Source organism: Meles meles, chromosome 15, assembly GCF_922984935.1.
Source record: "Meles meles chromosome 15, mMelMel3.1 paternal haplotype, whole genome shotgun sequence".
NCBI lineage: Eukaryota > Metazoa > Chordata > Mammalia > Carnivora > Mustelidae > Meles > Meles meles.
Window position 1 is genome coordinate 21,780,565 of NC_060080.1, and position 13,685 is coordinate 21,794,249.

Genomic DNA, 13,685 nt, shown 5'->3' on the forward strand with positions numbered 1-13,685 from the left:
ACTGCCTTCAGCTCAGGACTTGATCCTGGAGTCCCAGGATTGAGTTTCAGGATCGAGTCCCACATTGGGCTCTTTGCTCAGTGGAGAGTCTGCTTCTCCCTCTGTCTCTACTCCCTCTCATGCTCTCTCTCAATTTCTCTCTCAAATAAATAAATAAAATCTTAAAAAAAAAAAAGAAAGAAAGGAGTTTGGGGTGGGATGAGGGAACATCCAAAGAAAACCTGGGAATGTGTGGACACTTGTACTGATGTGTGGTTCCAATTCAGAGAGTCAGGTCATTGTCATTGGAACCTGACCTCTAGGCAGAGCTAAAGAGGTTCAAAGACTTTATAGAATTATCCAGAGACAAATGGTAGGGTGACAAGATTTACCATTATTTTGAATAAAGCAAAGCAAACTTCTGAGGTTAAGAAAGCTGTAATCTATTATCAACACAAGGCAGTAATTCTGCTGAAGTGATGAAACGATCTATCCCAGAAGATTGGGTTGGATTGTGGAAAATGAAGGAAACAATTTCCTGCTCTATTCATTTGCTCCATCAAAAGTAAGCGGTGAAGGGTGGGAGATTTTTGGATATTGCATACACTTCCAACTTAATATATTAAAGACTGGAACCCAGGATCTCTCCTCCCAATCAGCCATTCTTTTCATAATATAGGTGGTCTTGAGTATTAGACAGGTTGGGGCCAGGCACATGGCACCGTAAGGCTGAAGGAAGACATTGGGACCAGGTAGGACATCACAGGGCCTCGATATGACTCCAGGGATGGGCCCTAGAGCCCAGCAAAATGTCTAAGACCCAATCCAAATTCAGCTATGGTTTGGACGGGGCGGTGGGGGGGGGGGGTCCAAATCCTAGGCACTGAATCTAAGAGGTGTGAAATGCTTCCATCCTGGAGGAGAGAAGATTCGGGCTTAGCTATAAACTAGAGGCTGGTGTGCTCTGGCATGGGAGGAAGAGACAGAAAGGGGAGCCAGGAGCATCTTGTAAGGCCAGAAAGTAAAGAAGTGCCATAAAAACAGAAGAATCGGGTCATACCAAAGGGACATAGGAACCAACCCGAGAGAGCTCCCAGTGGCCAACGTTGGAACAATTTGAGCAACAAAAGAAATAATGTACTGGACTATCACACAGAGTTCAAAATAAGTATGCATAAGTTCATACTGATATAACAAAATAATTGAATAAATAAATTAGAGAAGGAAACAAATCTTCCCTACACAAGAATTCCAAATAATATAGGTAGATATACCCCACTCCAAGAAATGGAGCTTAATAACCCCTTTCTCCTTCAACGTAGGCTATACATAGGGGCTCGCTTCCAAAGAACAGAGTATGGAAAGAGAAAAATAATAGCTTCACTGTGGAGAAACCTGGCAGGCACTCACTACCCTGGCCAAGTAATGAAGATTCAAAACACCAGCTGCTATCATGTACTACCTGAGATGATGTAATGAGAAGGTCATGTCGCCTCTGTGGTATTTTTCCTAAAATACATAACCTCAGTCTAAACCTCCAGAAAACAGAGAAACCCAAATGTAAGAACCTGCCTGCCAGGACTCCTACAAACTGTCAAGGTCAGAGAAACTGTCACAGACCAGAGGTGACTAAAGAAGCATGACAACTAAATCCAGTGTGGGTCCGAGGTTGTATCCTGGACAGAAAAAGGACTTTAGTGGAAAACCTGGTGAAATCTGAATGAAGTCCGGCACTCATTAAAATGTGCCATGTTAATCACGTAGATTTGACACGTGTACCAAAGTTCTGTAAGATGTTAACATTGCGTGAAACTGGGTGAAGGGCGTATGGGAACTCACTGGTCTCCCTTTGCAACTTTTCTGTAAATCTAAAATGATTCCAAAATAGAGTTTATTAAGAAAATAAAATTCCTGACCATAGTAACCTATATGTGGAAAGGGGTAAATATAATTAAAATATTCAGAGGGAGGGGCGCCTGGGTGACTCAGTGGTTTGAGCCTCTGCCTTCGGCTCAGGTCATGATCTCAGGGTCCTGGGATCGAGCCCCGCATCGGGCTCTCTGCTCGGTGGGGAGCCTGTTTCTCCCTCTCTCTCTGCCTGCCTCTCTGCCTACTTGTGAACTTTCTCTCTGTCAAATAAATAAATAAAATATTTAAAAAAATATTCAGAGGGCCTTGACAGAGGTTTTAATTTAAGAATTTGATAGGTTAAGTGTGTATATTGCACTTTAAAGGGGTTGCATTAAAAAATGGGGTTGGCAGGGCTCCTGGGTGGCTCAGTGGGTTAAAGCCTCTGCCTTCAGCTCAGGTCGTGATCCCAGGGTCCTGGGATCGAGCCCCACATCGGGCTCTCTGCTCAGAGGGGAGCCTGCTTCCTCCTCTCTCTCTGCCTGCCTCTCTGCTTACTCGTGATCTCTCTCTGTCAAATAAACAAATAAAATATTTTTTTTAATGGGGTTGGCTAGATAGTAAATATTTTAGTCATTGTAAACCCCCTATGGTTGTCATTGTAACTGCCTCCTGTTGTAGCATGAAAGCAGAGACTATATGTAAAATGAGTGTGGCTGGGTTCCAGTAAATCTTTATTTACAGAAACAGGCATCAGGCTAGCCTTGACCCACAGAACACAGTTTGTCAACCCTTGTACCAAAAGAACAAAAACAGAATTTAACTTCCACATAGTAAAGGAAAAAATGGAGTAATTAATTAAAAATGCTTAGTTATGCAACTAATAGGCAAGGAATGTGAGAAAAAAATACAAAACAGGATGAAATAGAAAGTACTTGTAAAAGGGTAATTTTGATCCTAATGTTTTAGTAAGTGCATTAAATACAATGGGATGTGTAATGGAATTGGAAATGGAGGGCGTGCCGTTTGAGGTGGGAGGGTCGTGCTGTATGAGTGGAGGTCTTGGTTCTTGGATACCCGACGAAAGATTTCTGTGAGGATCCGTGCTCTAATAAAGACAGTTGGGGTTGGGGTTTAGGGGGGGATGGGCATTAAGGAGGGCACATGATATAATGAGCACTGGGTCTTATATGTGACTGATGAATCACTAAACACTACCCTGAAACTAATAATACAGTGTATGTTAACTAACTTGAATTTACATAAGGAGAGAAGAAAGCAAGCACAAAGCACTTTATTAAGGACGGTACACTCTCAAGGTGGGAGAAGGGGGATGGCCCAGAGGAGGCAACTGCCCTGAGGCTACAGGAGTCTTTTCTTCCTGTGTGTGTGTGTGTGTGTGTGTGTGTGTGTGTGTGTGTGTGTGTGTTGGGTGGGGGTGGAGGGGGTCTTGCGTTGTACATTGGTCAGCCTCTAATGGAGACTGCGTCTGATCCTTTGAGGGAGTTCTCCCACAGGCTGAGAGAGGTTAGTTTTTGTTTTTTTTTTTAAGATTTTTATTTATTTATTTGAGACAGAGAGAGAGAGTACAAGCAGGCAGAGAGGCAGGCAAAGAGAGAGGGGGAAGCAGGCTCTCTGCTGAGCAGAGAGATGTGGGGCTTGATCTCAGGACCCTGGGATCATGACCTGAGCCAAAAGCAGAGGCTTTAACCCACTGAGTCACCCAGGTGCCCCTCAAATAGTTTCAATCTTATGAAAACTTTTTCAGGCATTAAAAAAAAAGAGGAACTATTCCCCAACTCAGGAGTCTAGCCTGACCTTGATACCAAAAGCCTGACAAGGACAGAACAAGAGAGAAAAATCACAGGGTGGCCTCATTCATGAAAGTAGGGAACAAAAATCCTAAACAAAATATTAGCAGCTGGAATGCAGCATTATGTTTAAAAACAAAATGCCCAATTAACTCATGAAAATGTGTTCACAAGTTAGTAATTATTAGTAACTGGAGAGATTTAAGTTAAGCAATGGAACACTGTTACCACATATACCAGATTGGCTAAACGGAAACAGCCTGCCGATACCCCTCGTTGGCAGGAAAATGGGGCAGGAAGAACTGCCATTCACCACTGGTGGAGATATTGACACGGCCACTCAGAAGAAAACAGTTTGGCAGTGTCTCCTAAAGCTTAAGTTACACATAACTCTATAACCCAGCCATTCCACTCCTTGGTTGATACTGTGGAGCAGGGGTCCTTAAAGTGTGGTCCTTAGTCCAACAGTTCGAGCAACAGCTGGAAACGTCTTAGAATTGCCAAATTCCTGAGCTTTACTCCAAACTCAATCAATCAGCAACTCTAGGGGTAGGGCCCAGCAGTCTGTGTTTTTACAAACTGTCCAGGTGATTCTGATGTATGTTAAAGCTTAAGAGCTGTGGCCATAGAGAAGCAAGAATATATATCCATGAAGATACAAGGACATAGATGTTTTTAACAGCATTGTTTATAACAGCCATACATGGAAAACAAATGTCCATCAATATCGTAATAGATAAATGAGTTATGCAATGACTGATGAATCACGGAACACTACGTCTGAAACTAATGATGTACTATATGTTGGTTAATTGAGCTTAAATTGAAAAAGAAAAAAGTAAGTTATGCAATGGTTATACCATGCAATGAAGTAATAAAAATGAATCCCCGAGGTACACAGTAGCATGGATAACTCAAACATAATGGTGAGTGAATATTCAAGACACGAAGAACCCATTTTTTAAAAAGATTTTATTTATTTATTTGACAGAGATCACAAGTAGGCAGAGAGGCAGAGAAAGAGGAAGGGAAGCAGGCTCCCCAGTGAGCAGGGAGCCTGATGCGGGGCTCGATCCCAGAACCCTGAGATCATGACCTGAGCTGAAGGCAGAGGCTTAACCACTGAGCCACCCAGATACCCCCAAAGAGTACATTTTTAAACACATATAGAAAAAAGTGGGGTGCCTGGGTGGCTCAGTTGCTTAAGCGCCTGCCTTTGGCTCAGGTCACCATCCTGGGGTCCTGGGATTAAGCCCCATGTCTGGCTCTCTGCTCAGTGGGAAGCCTGCTTCCCTCTCTCCCTTTGCCCCTCCCCCTGCTTAGAGACTCCTCTCTCTCTCACTCTCTCTCAAACAAATATATAAAATCCTTTTAAAAAAGTGTCGAATTGTAAACACATGTTCTAAGAACTAAAACTATACCTCCACCCCTAACTTTAGAACTCCAGGCTGGCATATACTAGTAACCTGCCACGTAAGGTGTGCTCAGCCTATCAAGTATCATTATAATCTTCATAGTGACTGCAAAGTCTTTCATCATATGGACATATCATGTGTTATTTAACCACTTGCTTGATGATGGGCTTACTGAGAATATTACTTAGGCTGCCCCAGTGGATTGAAAATTCTGTGAGGTGAGATACCATAATTGTGTTTTTCAAAAACAGTGCCTGCTATTTAATAGTTGTTTAATTGAATTGATCTTCCAAATTAACATTCCTATGAGAAAAAAAAAATACCCTGGCCAGTTTTATTCATCTTTAGTATAGCATAAGTTGATTCTTTGTAAATTTTGTGTTCAATGAATTAACCATAGAGAATCCAGTTAACTCTGGGCGTAATTGTAGGGGCGGGCCAGGCCAGCTAGATGGAGACAGCCAATCAGTGGGGCACGCATATATTTACTGAGGTGAGTTGCAATCCCATTGGCCACTTGTGTGTGGGCCGGGCTCAACCACCTCTATAAAGGCTGGTCTGTGAGGCTGCGGTGCGGGGGGGGGGGGGTGGGGGGTGGGGGGGGGGGTGGGGGGGGGTGGGGGGGGGTGTAGCAGGAGGAGTTAGAGTAGCCATTAAGGGAGCCATTGGAAGCCATTGGGGTAGTGGTAGGAGTGGTAGTGTTGGGGTTGTGGAGAGTGACAGCGCCCTTTTCATCATCAGGAGTGTGGTGAGCAGCCTCGTCCGGGGAAGCGGCGCCGCCAGGAGCAGCCTCATCAGGAGCCAGCGGCGTGGCCTCGTCAGGAGCAGCCTCATTGGCAGCGGTGCCGCCGCTTGCACTGTCACGAGTCTGGGGAGCGGCCTTGCCGCCCCGAGCAGCGGCGCCGCCAGGAGCAGCCTCGTTAGGAGCCAGCGGCACAGCCTCGTCAGGAGCAGCTTTGCTGGGAGCCTCATTGGCAGCGGCCTTGTCTCCAGGGAGCAGTCTTGCTGCCCCAGCAGTGGTGCCGCCGGGAGCGGCCTCGTTGGCAGTGGCCTCGTCGTGAGCGGCCTCATCAGGAGCGGCCTCGTCCTGGAAAGCGGCCTGTGGTACAGTGAGGGTGAGGCAGGGAGCCTCCAGGAGGGACCCCAGGGCAAGGGGGCGGTGGCCCCCAGCAAGGCTCAGGCACCTACCGGTCAGTTTGATTTCTAATGCATGGGGCTCGAGCACCTACCAGCCAGTTTGGTTTCTGATGCATGGCGCAAAATAAAGCTTTGTTTGATTTTCACTTTGTGTCAGTCTCGTTCCTTTGATCACGGACCCTAACATTGGGGGCTCGTCTGGGATCAAATGACGAGAACTGAGCCAGCATCGGAATTTCTGGAAAAAGGCCTCTATTGAGATCTTGTCTGTCTGTATGGTTGCAAAGCTCCAGGGTATAGCTCCCCGGGGAGAAGCTGGACGCGGCTATGCTCCCCAGGGCTGGAGTGGATGCAGGGACGCCCCATCCCTCTGCTGGTAGATTGACAGGGGGTTCAAGTCCCCCTGGGCAGTCGGGGTTTTGAGTCCCCCTAGATGGTTGGGGGGTTCAAGTCCCCCTAGATGGTCGGGGGGTTTGAGTCCCCCTAGGCATACAGGGGTTTTGAGTCCCCCTAGACAGTTGGGGGGTTAGAGTCCCCCAGACGGTCGGGGGGGTTGAGTCCCCCTAGACGGTTGGGCGGTAAAGAAAGCCCCCACCCGTGGCAGGTTCTGGGTAAGAATCGTTGGGCCTACAGTTGTCTTTGCCTGGTTCTTTTGTTGTTTGTTTTGTGGTTTGTTGTGTTTGCAGGGGACCAAGAAAGTCCCCACCAGCAGCAGGGTCTGGATGGGGATCGCTAGGCCTGTGGTTGTCTCTGCCTTGTTTTTTTATTGTCTGTTGTGTTATTTGTTGTATTTGGAGAAATGGGACAAGCAGGGAGTAAGGGACATGTGACACCCCTAGGTCTTGTTCTCGAACATTTCAAGGATTTCCAAGGTAAAGCCACTCAGTCAGGTGACAAAGTTTACCCGGGAAAACTAAAAACACCCTGTCAATTAGGGTGGCCCACTTTCTCCACAGGGTGGCCACCGGAAGGAACATTTGCCTTGGCTCAGATCTATTCTACCCTGAGTGAGGTCTTTGATCTACGTCGAGACCAAATACCGTACATGGTGGCCTGGCAATATCTGATAGAAGAACCACCGTCATGGCTCAAGTCCCACCTTCCCCCTGCTAATGAAACCATCTCTCTCCCTCTAAGGCAGGTCAGAGCACCAAAACCAGAACAGATAGATGAGGGGGAGCCAGGGAAGAAGACTGTCCTACCTCCATCGGATGTGGAGGATGTGGAATTCCCCCCCCCCCTTTATCTGTCCCCTAAATCTGACTCTTGGTCCTGAGATGCCTTTACCAGTCCATCTCATATGCGGTCGGGGTCTACCTATGGGACCACCAAGCAAAGAGACCGCCCTGATCCTTCCCCTTTCCTCTATCCCTCTCATCCTCCCTTTATCTCACCAGTACTGTCTGCACCAATGCTGCCTCTCCATGAAGTTGCTCTACCGGATGGGAGAGGGCGCCCCCACATAAGCTATATCCCTTTCTCCTCTTCTGACATCTATAACTGGAAGACCCAACACAAATTCTTTTCTGTCTACCCTTAGGATTTAATTAGTCTCTTGGAGACTGTTTTTCTTACCCACCAACCTACCTGGGTGGATATTCAACAGCTCCTTATGGCTCTCTTTAACACGGAAGAGAGGGATCGCATCATGTGAGAAACCCATAAGGTGATAAGCGAGAGACTTGGCAGGGACCTCAATCCCAGCTGAATGGAAGACTACTGCCCAAGGGAACCCCCTGACTGGGATCCAAATTCCGATGAAGGTAAGGAAAGCTTATGTTTCTACCGCCAGGCTCTACTGGGAGGCCTCCATGCAGCTTCAAGGAGACCTATAAATTTATCCAAAATAGTATGGTGACTCAAGGTAAGAATGAGTCTCCAGGAGCTCTCCTAGAAAGGCTAATTGAAGCCTATAAAATGTATAGCCCAATCAACACTGAGGCACCCGAAAATCAGAGGGCAATGAATCTTGTGTTTGTTAGTCAGTCAGCCCCAGATATAAGGAGGAAACTTCAGAAATTCAGAAGGATTTGAAGGGAAGAATCTGACTGAGTTAATGGAGTTAATGGGAATAGCATAAAAGGTGTTTAACAACAGGGATGCACAAGAGGATGAAAAACAGACAAAAAATCTGGTTAAGGTTTTGGCATTACATGAGGTGGGGAGGAAACAGGTTGGGTATAGTAAATGGAAGGAAAGGCCTAAGCACAGAGAAGGTAGGTGGGAAGACTTAGATTCAGATCAGTGCACTTACTGTAAGGGAAAAGGACATTGGGCCAGGGAGTGCCCCAAAAGGAAGACAGCAATGCTCTCCACCAGAGACTGAAGGGGCCATGGTTCGGAGCCCCTCCCCGAACCTCGGGTAAAAATTGAAGTGGAGGGGAAATCAGTTGATTTTTTTGGTGGACACGGGAGCCCAATTTTCATCATTACTTAAACCTATGGGAAAACTATCTGGAGAAGAAGTCGGGGTACAAGGAGCAAATGGCACAGAGAGACATAAATGGACAACAGAATGGACTTTAAATTTGACCTCGGGAGTAGTTAAACATCGATTTTTGGTCCTCCCTAATGCCCCATATAACTTGATGGGAAGAGATCTCCTCCATAAGTTAAGAGCTGGCATTCAGTTCTCAGAAGGAGACATGACTATAACCTTGAGACAACCCACTGTACAGGTGCTTATGGCAGCAGTAGATGAATACCTCCTTGAGCCAGTCTCAAATCCAGAGGAGACAAAGTGGGGGAGCCTTCTCCAAATACTACAGGTCGAGTTTCCCGAGGTCTGGGCAGAAGGGAAGCCCCCTGGCTTAGCCAAGGAACACCTCCAGTGGTGGTACAATTAAAGGTGATGGCTATGGCTATTTGCATTCGGCAGTACCCCCTTCCCCGGGAAGCAAAGGAAGGGATCAGAAAACACATTAACCGCCTCCAAGGAGATGGATCCTAGTTCCTTGCAAATCTCCATGGAACACACCTTTGCTGCCCATCAAAAAGGCTGAGACTGGGGAGTACTGACCTGTTCTGGACTTGCGGGAAGTTAATAAATGGGTTGAAGATATCCACCCAACAGTGCCTAACCCCTCTACCCTACTCTCCCTCCTGGGCCCCAAAAGAACTGTGTATACCATCTTAGATCTCAAGGATGCATTTTTCTGCATATCTTTAGCAAGGAAATCTCAGCCCCTTTTTGCTTTTGAGTGGTCCGACCCACAGAAAGGGTTTCAAGGCCAACTCACCTGGACAAGACTTCCCCAAGGATTCAAGAATTCACCCACCATTTTTGACGAGGCCCTACATGAGGATTTGCGTGAGTACAGAACCTCCAACTCAGGAGTCACTCTGTTACAGTATGTTGATGACTTGCTGATAGCCGTTGAGGACTATGAGTCATGCTTGCGGGGGACAAGAGCTCTCTTACAGACTCTGCAGGAAAAAGGGTATCGGGTGTCAGCAAAGAAAGCACAGCTCTGTCAGAGCCATGCCACTTATCTAGGCTTTGATCTTCACGAGGGAGTGCGTTCACTGTCTGAGTCCAGGAAACAGGTGATCACCCAATACCCCTGCCCCACCACGTCCCAACAAGTGAGGGAGTTTCTTGGGACAGTGGGCTACTGTAAGCTGTGGATACTGCGGTTTGCAGAGATTGCCCGACCTCTCTACGAACTGGCAAAAGGGGTGCTCTCTATGATAGAGTGGACAGCTGAGGCCGAAGGAGCATTTCGGGAATTACAAACAGCCTTACTGCGTGCCCCAGCATTGGCCATCCCAGATGTGACCAAGCCCTTCCACTTGTATGTGGATGAAAAAGCAGGGGTGGCCAAAGGAGTTTTAACTCAGACCCTGGGGCCTTGGCAAAGGCCAGTAGCCTATCTTAGCAAGAAACTAGATCCAGTAGCAGCTGGCTTCCCCCCTTGCCTCCGCATAATTGCTGCCATGGCCCTCCTGGTCAAGGATGCAAGTAAATTGACTTTGGGTCAAAATCTCATCATAACCACCATACACGCTATCGAGAGCCTTCTCCCAGACTCCACCAGGCCGATGGATGACAAATGCCTGAGTGACGGGGTATCAGGCCCTCCTCCTCAATGAACCAAGAGTGACCTTCCGGCCCCCGGAGGTGCTAAATCCAGCCATGCTGCTGCCAGAGGAGCTGGCTGACCACCCACATGACTGCGGGGAGGTCCTAACCCAAGTTGCAGGAATAAGGCCGGATCTCAGAGACATTCTCCTCCCGGATGCCGAGATGACTCTGTTCACAGATGGGAGTAGCTACATGGTCAATGGAAAGAGGTATGCAGGGGCTGCGGTAGTTTCTCCTGAGCAGCAACTCTGGATAGCAGCCCTGCCACATGGAACTTCGGCACAAAAAGTGGAACTGATTGTACTCACTGAGGTACTGCAGATGGCCAAAGGTAAAACCGCCAACATCTATAGGGACAGCAGGTACACCTTTGCTACTCTCCATATACATGGGGCTATTTATAAAGAAAGGGGCCTATTGACAGCAGAAGGAAAAGGAATTAAAAACAGAGGAGAAATATTGGCTTTCCTCCAGGTTATTTGGGACCCAAAAGAGGTGGCCATTATGCATTGACCGGAACACCAAAAGGGGACTGATCTGATTTTAAAAGGAAACCAATGAGCAGATCAAGCCACAAAGCAAGCAGCCCGAGAAACAGTGCAAGAACTGGTTACACTCCCGGCTCCAGCCCTACCAGAAAAACCGAACTATTCAGAAGAAGATATAAAGTATTTACAGAAATGGGTTAAATTGGACTATGAAGGGGACTGGGCTAAGACTGAAGCAGGAAAAATAATTCTTCCTCAAAGACTGGGCAAAAAGTTAGTAGACCAGATATATCAGGGTACTCATTTGGGGATACGCAAACTCAAGGAGCTTTATAGGCAAGCAGTGCCAGGTTTCTAAATTAGGGCGTATGGTTCAGGATGTAGTTGATAGATGTGCTCAATGCCAGGCAGTTAATGTGGGAAGAACTAAAATGGGAAGAGGGAAAAGAGAAAGAGGTAAGGAACCAGGAATTTATTGGGAAATAGATTTTACAGAAATGACACCTGGAAAATATGGGCACAAGTACATGTTAGTTTTTGTAGATACCTTTTCGGGTTGGGTAGAGGCTTTTCCCGCTAAACATGAGACGGCAGGAGTGGTAGCCAAAAAGCTACTAAAAGGGGCGCCTGGGTGGCTCAGTGGGTTAAGCCGCTGCCTTCGGCTCAGGTCATGATCTCAGGGTCCTGGGATCGAGTCCCGCATCAGGCTCTCTGCTCAGCAGCAAGCCTGCTTTCCTCTCTCTCTCTGCCTGCCTCTCTGTCTACTTGTGCTCTCTCTCTGTCAAATAAATAAATAAAATCTTTAAAAAAAAAAGCTACTAAAAGAAATAATTCCTAGGTTTGGGCTGCCTCTCACAATCGGGTCAGACAATGGCCCTGCATTTGTGAGTTCAGTCTCACAGGCATTGGCCAAGGCCGTGAGCACTAATTGGAAACTACATTGTGCTTACCGGCCCCAGAGTTCCAGGCAAGTAGAGAGAATGAACCGGACTCTTAAAGAGACCTTGACAAAACTAATTCTGGAGACTGGCAGTGGATGGGTGGATCTCCTTCCTTTCACCTTCCTCAGGGCACGATGTACACCCTATTTAAGCAAGGTGACCCCATTAGAAATAATGTTTTGGAGACCCCCCCCCCCCCCGCCCAGTCCTCGACTACAAGAGGTTGCCCTAGCAGAAATGACTGATCAATCTGTATTCCAGTCACTGCAGGCATTACAGTCTGTCTTAAAAAAAGCCCACTCAGGGATCTGGACTGCCCACACTGGGACAGAGATGGAGGTGGCACCACATCCTTACCAACCTGGGGACTTGGTTTGCATACGTCGCTATCAAGTGGGAAACCTGGAGCCTCACTGGAAGGGACAATTTACTGTTATCTTGAACACAACCACGGCAGTAAAAGTAGAAGGCATTAGGGCCTGGATTCATGCGGGTCATGTCAAACGAGCCGAGGACAAGGCGCCCCCCAGAGATGGAAGCTGCAGCCGACAGACCCCGCTGACCATGGACTAAAGCTGTGAGTTTATTGTTGCTCCTGTTGTTACCTGTTTATGAAAAGCATAGGTGGGAAATTAGATGAACGGAATTAGGAAAAAAATGGAAAAGGTTATACAAAGTGGAGAATGGCTAAGTCATCAGCTGACTGTGCACTACTGTTACTTTTTGGCCCCAGTATTTCATGCTCAGTATAACCCCCTTACAACAGGAGAACATAGAACTGGCTGAAAAGTCAAGGATTTGACTAATTTCCAAAGAAAAGGAGGGAATGTAGGGGCGGGCCAGGCCAGCTAGATGGAGACGGCCAATCAGTGGGGCATGCATATATTTACTGAGGTGAGTTGCAATCCCATTGGCCACCTATGTGTGGGCCGGGCTCACCCACCTCTATAAAGGCTGGTCTGTGAGGCTGCGGTGCGGGGGGGGGGGTGGGGGGGGGGTGGGGGGGGGTGGTGTGTAGCAGGAGGAGTTAGAGTAGCCGGTAGCAGGAGCCATTAGAGTAGCCATTAGGGGAGCCATTGGGAGCCGTTAGGGTAGTGGTAGGAGTGGTAGTGTCGGGGTTGTGGAGAGTGACAGCGCCCTTTTCATCATCAGGAGCGTCGTGAGCGGTCTCAATCCCGGGGAGTGGCATGTGGTACAGTGAGGGTGAGGCAGGGATCCTCCAGGAGGGACCCCAGGGCAAGGAGGCAGTGGCCCCCAGCAAGGCTCAGGCACCTACCGGTCAGTTTGATTTCTAATGCATGGGGCTCGGGCACCTACCAGTCACTTTGGTTTCTGATGCATGGTGCGAAATAAAGCTTTGCTTGATTTTCGCTTTGTGTCAGTCTCATTCCTTTGATCACGGACCCTAACATAATGACATAATAAATCTTCTAGAAAATGAGACTATGGATTTTGGAGTTGAGTGATCCTCTAAGATCATTTAATTTCCCAAGTGACATCTCTTCTCTGTTTCAATGCTATAGCAACTAAGAAATGTGTCAAACCTTGGAGGTAGGAAACCATATATAATCACATTTCCTGGGAGTATCTGTACTTAAGATAGCCTAGCTTTCCTAAATGTACTTCCCTCAGTATTCTAATTCGTGATTGAGAACATATGACAGCATGCCTGGACCTCTAGGGAGTGACTGGTTCCAGAGAAGATGCTTATAGGACAAGACAAGCCCTTTGGAGGGGCTGCTCCTTGGAAATCTTGCCTCCATATTCTCTATGCCAACTTGTCCAACCCAATCCTAGTAGAATGGTAAAGGAGGTCTTCCCTGAGCATTGGCTGCCAAGGCAGAGCCCATGGGCAGCTGCAGGAAGGGGCCTCTGATGGACACATCTCAGAGAAGAGACCCAAGCAGCTAGCACATTGGCTGGGCCCTGTCAGGTTTACCTTGCAATGACCATTGTGATGTCCTATGAAGTCACACCTTGAG